Source organism: Entelurus aequoreus, linkage group LG11 (assembly GCF_033978785.1).
Source record: "Entelurus aequoreus isolate RoL-2023_Sb linkage group LG11, RoL_Eaeq_v1.1, whole genome shotgun sequence".
NCBI classification, from domain to species: domain Eukaryota; kingdom Metazoa; phylum Chordata; class Actinopteri; order Syngnathiformes; family Syngnathidae; genus Entelurus; species Entelurus aequoreus.
In genome coordinates, this window is record NC_084741.1 from 24,581,357 (window position 1) to 24,588,489 (window position 7,133).

Genomic DNA, 7,133 nt, shown 5'->3' on the forward strand with positions numbered 1-7,133 from the left:
CCAACACTATAGATATGACATTTTCTTTGAATGAAATGGTTCGAATATTGAAAAAGGTTAAAAATACAACACCAGGAAAAGACCAGGTGAGTTATCAGATGATCAAAAACTTAAGCAGCATTGGCAAATAAGTGGTCTTGAAATTATATAATAGGATATATGAAGAAGCAGAGTGGAAAGAAGCTGTAATAATTCCGATATGCAAACCAGGGAAAGACCCGGAAGAGGCAGGTAATTATAGGCCGATAGCATTGACCTCAAATTTGGGTAAAGTAATGGAAAAAATGATTAATGAAAGACTAGTATATTATTTAGAGTCAAAAGAAATAATAAAAAACTACCAAAGTGGATTTCGCAAAGCAAGAAACACAAACGACCCAGCAGTGCAGCTGGAAGAGGAAATTAGAAAGGGACAAATAAATAAATAAAGTATAATTGCAGTATTTTTTGATATAGAGAAAGCTTATGATATGTTGTGGAAACAGGGGTTGCTGACAAAACTACATATAATTGGGATTAGAGGGAAAATGTATAGATGGATAAAAGACTTCTTAACAAGTAGGAAAATAATAGTAAAAATAGAGAATGAATACAGCAGAGTATATGAACTGGAAAATGGGACCCCGCAAGGGAGTATAATAAGTCCAGTATTATTTTCAATAATGATAAATGAAGTTTTTAGTGAAGTGGAAGGGTTAGTGGATGTGGCACTGTTTGCTGACGATGGAGTGATGTGGAAGAGAGGTAGAAATACTAATCATATAGAAAAGAAGATTCAAAAAGCATAATGTTCAAGAATGGGGAACGGCGTGGGGTTTAAGATTCTCTGTTGGAAAGACAAAAGTCATTAATTTTACAAAGAGGAAAGTACAAAACAAGATCCAAATTAAACTCTATGGAGAAAATATAGAAGAGGTACAAGTATTTAAATATTTGGGTATATGGTTTGATAAAAATATTAACTGGTCAACCCACATCAGCAAAATAGTGGAGAAAAGTAAAAAGGTGTTAAATATAATGAGGGCTTTGAGGGGTAAAGACTGGGGGGCTGATAGGCAGACATTGAAAGCAATATACATCAGTTTAATTAGATCTGTTATTGATAATGGATGCATTATTTATCAATCTGCTTCAAAAACATTACTTCAGAAAATAGACAGGATCCAATCACAGGCTTTAAGATTATGTTGTGGAGCTACTAAATCAACCCCAGTTGCAGTATTACAAGTAGAGATGAATGAAAAACCTTTAGATATGAGGAGAGATCAACTGTCAGTAGTTTATTGGGCAAACTTAAAAGGGTCCAAGCAAGGACATCCAACCCATCAAGTGCTACTAAACTGCCAAGAAAAAGAGAAGAAAAAAATGAATAGTTTCGGGTGGATAATAGGAGACAGATGTAATAAAGTTCAAATTGATAATATTAAAGTTAGCCCTACAGTACCAATCCCTGCAATACCACCGTGGATGTATGAAAACCCAAATGTAAACATGCAATTACTAAAGAATAGACATTTAAATAGTTACCAGATAGAACAATGGATTGAGGAAACGTTTTTAGACAACATCATGGTGTACACAGATGCATCAAAAACTATAAATAATAAGGTAGGAGCAGCAGCAGTTATCCCACAAGGAAACATAGTATTAAATAAAAGAATAAGTGATAAATTATCTGTTTTTACGGGAGAATTGGTAGCAATTTATATGGCAATTCATTGGATAGAAGAAAATAAAGCAAGAAAAGCAGTCGTGTGCTCGGACTCCAGCAGTGCATTGACTAGCATAAAAAACATAGCGTCAGAAACAAGACAAGATTTAGTTTATGAAATAGTTCAGGCAGTCTACAGAATAAATAAAGCGGGAGGTGTGGTAACATTTCTTTGGGTTCCTGCTCATGTAGGAGTTGAGGGGAACGAATTAGCTGATAAGTACGCAAAACAAGCAACCACTAAAACAGAATTAAACATGGAGATTAAGCACAGTAAAGAAGAAGTGAAGAACATCATTAAGATAGAACACAATAAAAAGTGGCAGGATAATTGGAATAAGGAAACAAAAGGTAGAGAGTATTACAAAGTCCAGAGGAGAGTTGGTGTAATGAGAGGAGGCAATAGAAATAGGAAGGAAGAAGACATTATTACTAGAATGAGATTAGGACATACATATCTAAATAGTTCATTGAAATTGATGGGGAAACATGCTACAGGACTGTGTGATTCTTGCCAACAGATAGAAAATGTAAGACATGTTTTAATACATTGTAGAAAATATAATAGAGAAAGGGGAATACTGGGAAATAAGTTAGCGAAAGAGAATATTAGGTTAGCAGTGGAAGATATATTAGGATTGCACTCAGAACACACAGGTTATAAAGCAATACACAATTTTTTTTTAAAACACTGGGTTAAATAAAATAATTTAGAGTAGGAATCCACCTCGATCCACACGCCATTACAGTAGGTGGCGGTAATGCTCACCACAAGGTTGCTTGCCAACCGCCATAAAAATCACAAGAAGAAGAAGAAGAAGAAGAAGAACTTTATATAGCATCCGGTGTTGATGTTACGTCACGTCCTGTTATCCCGGCAACTTCTCGCAAGTGCTAGCTAGCTAGAAACGCTAACCGGAAGTCGTTCGGAAAAAGATAATAAGCCATACAAACGCATACCGGATTAGTGGAGATAATAGTCGTTGTTAAGGTAAGAAATTAAAAGAAGCGATAATTACTCATGTAATAATTTGGATGTTGGCTTAAAATGTGTTTTATTGGCTTCTTAGCGTTAGCTATGTCTTCTCTCGTTAGCATTCCTGCTAACGTTCCCACACTGAAGTTGTTGCTAGCGCTAGCTAACAAGGAGAAGCATATGCGTGTTCATAACGACGACATTAACTACATATCACCACATTTTTGTATCTGTGTTAGTTTTAAGATTGTTAATAGACAGCTCTTCTTGGCAATTCTGTACGTCAACATGTTGCAGCGATATACTACGTAACTGACATTCTTAGCCGATTAGTCGTTGTGATGCAATATCCATACGTTATATGGTGACACATAAGTAAATGATAATCTATTATTTCCGAGGAACATTTAATCAGCCTGAGCTAGATTTGCTTATTTCTCCTTGTGACATAATGTTCTACCAATTATTCACGGAGCAGAGTTTGTTATTCATAAAAATAAAGAAATTAGATAATTTTTCTGTGCCATATTTAGGTGTATGTGTACTTTTTTTTTTTTTTTTTACAGATACATTGATTTACACGAAACCGGTGTTATCGGACAGGTCTTGTAAAAACGATTCCAGTAATATAAGCATTATTTTCCTGCTATAAATATTTAAAAAAGTTAAGGAGTTTTAAAACCGTGATAAAGCACAAAATAAAGGTCAGCTTATTTTATACAACATCAATAGGGTTAAAGATTTTAGGTGTGAAATTTTGTTAAAAATGTAAACTTTCTTAATAATTACCCAATTTTAAAGGAGAACTGCACTTTTTTTTTAGAATTTTGCCTATCATTTACAATCCCTCGGTAAGACAATATGTTTTTCTGTTTTCTATGCATTCTAAGTCATGAATAAACGTGATCAGTGCATCGCTAAAAGTAGGTCCTTAATGTTAGCACTTATAATATTATCGCTAATACTTGATTAATATTCAGGTCACAAAATGTAAATGTACTATTGTTAGCTGTTTTTGAATGGTTATTTATAGGTCTTTGTGGGTGGAATAGAGGACCTCCCATTGTTAGCTGACTTTTGTTAATGTTTATTATAATTTAGAATGCATAAAAAAAGTAAAACATACGTTTTCGAGGCATACAAAGGGATTTTGCCTATCGTTCACATCCTACTAAGAGACGAGAAGTTGTTTTCCCTTGTTTTCTAATTTGTAAAGATCGTCTCGTTCCTAATGACTGGCAATGCATTACATGGGAACAATCCATTTTACCGCTAAATCACTTTAAAAATGCATGTAAAAACAGCCAACGATACTTCATACGCGTTCCGTAACCCGTATAATAACCAAGCTGTAGCGACATTGTTATTGTAAGTGCAAACACTGAGGAACTATTTTTCTAGCATAAAATGGCATGCTAAGGCATTAGCCGTAAACTAGCTACGACAAGAGATAAGATAGCTTTTGCGTCAGCAGCTGAATTGCTTTTGAGTTTGTAATACACAACACAATTCAATAGGACACCAATCTGTATTGAGTGAAAAACATGAACAATCATATTACAGTATCTGTTAAGTATTAGCCCACATTTCGTGTTTTGTTTGTACACAGCTAGCCAGACAGCGTATGTCCTTTACTTGTAATAACAATCATGGTGTGCTGTGTCTATCATGATCAATACTAAAGTGACTCACTCGTTGCACAATTGTCTGGCCGGGGAAGTTTTTTCAAGTTGATTTTGTGTAAGCACGCCATATGTCCGTATAGCTTGGTTCCAAGTTTCACATTCATACTCGCAAGTCATGCTGACCTCACTCTCTCGGCTTCCGTCTGCTCCAACGTTTTACCCTCTCTTCGTGCCCGCTTCTATAAGCAGTAGTTCATCCTCCATATATTCAGCTTCAAAAATATATGGTTGTGATTTCTCATTTGTACAAAAATGTTCATCTTTGTTGTCTGTTACAAAGTCTGCTATTAATACAACACGCTCGGGTTTGTTTCGGTAAGTAGGAACACACATTTGTTGCCGGAAGTCGAAAGTGTGCTGCTATGGAAACGGAAATGAATGCGATGAGGAAAGAAGTCACGGTATTGCTTAAAATGACCAAAATACGGTAGATTTTGTACATATTACATATTATTATGAAGGTGTCTGTACATACTTGCAGTGTGTATATTAAAACGTTGATGGAGGGCTTTGAAGTTGTTTAGAGGGCTTTGGATCATTCAAATATTGGAGGATATAGAAATGATTTAGCATAATGATCTCACTTGCAGTGAAGTGGTCTGCGCCAAATTAAAAAAATCCCGTAAAGCACATGAATTTGTACATTTTACAGTCTGTTTTAAAGTCTGTCTCCATTGCCGCATTTTCCAAGCATTTTTTTTATCTATAGAATCCTAAAAAAAAGATGTGTCCTTGTCTTTCATAATGATTGTGCACAATAGGCAAATTTCCCCAAAAAAACAACAGTTCCCTTTAAAAAGTTGGTATTATTGGAAAGCTTGCTTGGCAAAGAAACCAAAAAAATAGGTTTCTCAGTTACAGTAAATTTTTAATTGATTGAATTCCTGAAATTAGCATTGGAAGTTACAAAAAAATTGAGTTAACTTGGCTGGTGGCACTCGACTTGTGAGTCACAAAGCATACAGCCAGGTACTCGGTGGGTCCAACAAATCAGTGTGCGAATCGATTCATTTACAACACATTTGGCAAATTCAGAGATAACTGTATAACTTATAATATTGATTCCAATGAATGTTTTACTAACCCTATATTTTTGCATGGGAGTTTTGTCAAGTGTAAACTTGCAACATTTTGTCGGAGGTTTGTGGCGCGAGTCGATATTCTGCATGATCTAGGATTTATCTACATCAGTCATTGGTGTATAGTGGTGATGAAAATAACAAAAACACAGTTGAACTCTGAAAACAGCGGTCCGATCGCAACTCGCGATGGCGTGATCAAGGGTGAAACGTGCTGAGTGACCAGCCTGTGGCGAATACAGACATACCTACTGTATGGGACTGAAACTATTGCTCAGTATTATACTTTATGTCATTATGTTAGACCAGGGGTCCCCAAACTTTTTGACTCGCGCTGGGGCCGCATTGGGTAAAAAAATTTGGCTTGGGGCTGGGCTGTATAAAAATACGGTTGCGTGCGTGCGTGCGTGCGTGCGTGCGTGTGTGTGTGTGTGTGTGTATGTAGATAGATAGATAGTACTTTATTGATTCCTTCAGGAGAGTTCCCTCAGGAAAAATGTATGTATGTATGCACATATATGAGTATATATGTGTATGTATATATATATATATATATATATATATATATATATATATATATATATATATATATATATATATATATATATATATATATATATATATATATATATATACACACGGTCAACAGAGACTTGCTCTGGGCGGTCCTTCTCAAGGTTGGTTGCCCGCGGAAGTTTGTAAACATCCTGCAAAGTTTCCACAAGGGGATGATGGCTCAGGTGACAACAGGAGGACATGAGTCTAGGCCTTTCAAGGTATCCACAGGTGTCAGATAGGGCTGTGTGCTTGCACCTGTACTATTCAACATCTTCCTCATGAGTGTCACCTGCCTACTGCACAAAGAAGTTGAGGGAAGCAGTGGTGTGCTGGTGGATTACAGGTTGGATGAAAGCTTATTTAACATCAGAAGGCTGCAGGCGGCTACCAAGGTCAAAACTGTGAACATTGTGGAATTACAGTATGCTGATGATTGTGCCTTCGTGGCACATACATCAGAGGCTTTGCAGGCGACGTTAACAGCTGCTGTGAAGGCCTATAGTAGACTGGGTCTCACTGTGAACACTGTAAAGACGGAAGTACTGTGCCAGTGGAACTCCCCTCCGCCAACTCGACCACCATCACCTGTCTTTAACATCGATGACAAGCCCCTAGCAATAGTCCCAGACTTCAAATATCTTGGGAGCATCCTCTCCGAAAACTGCAGCATGGACAATGAAGTTCAAAATCGAATCAGGTCTGCCTCAGCCTCCTTTGGTAGACTGCGTAAGAGGGTGTATGTGAACAAAGACCTCAGCATACGTACCATGGTGGCAGTCTACCAAGCCATCTGTGTCTCCACACTATTATATGGCTGTGAAGCTTGGACCCTGTATCGCCGCCACATCCAACAGCTGGAGAACTTTCACATCAAGTGTCTCCAGCGGATCCTTGGGCTGACATGGCGTGATGGTGTACCACACACGGAAGTCCTGAGTAAAACTGGTACCAAGAGCATGGAGGCCACTTTTCTCCAGTACCAACTGCGATGGGCCGGCCACACCATCAGAATGTCAGTTGATAGACTTCCGCGACAACTGCTGTATGGTCAACTTCATCATGGCCAGAGATCTGCAGGTGGCCAAAAGTGGAGATACAAGGACCAACTGAAAATAACTCTCAAG

At 37.3% G+C, this 7,133-nt stretch overlaps 1 protein-coding gene across 5 annotated transcripts in view; it reads left to right on the forward strand.

The window, feature by feature from the left end:
- The first annotated feature begins 2,545 nt into the window (after positions 1 to 2,545).
- The window catches only part of bag6 (BCL2 associated athanogene 6), a 55,625-nt gene continuing 51,037 nt past the window's right edge, over positions 2,546 to 7,133 (forward strand). For 4 of the 5 annotated variants that reach the window (XM_062062737.1, XM_062062739.1, XM_062062738.1 and 1 more), the window contains exon 1: positions 2,553 to 2,702. The gene's annotated coding sequence lies outside the window, so the exon portion shown is untranslated. Of the gene's footprint in view, positions 2,703 to 7,133 lie in introns of all 5 variants that reach the window. The other variant, XM_062062740.1, reaches the window with a different exon arrangement.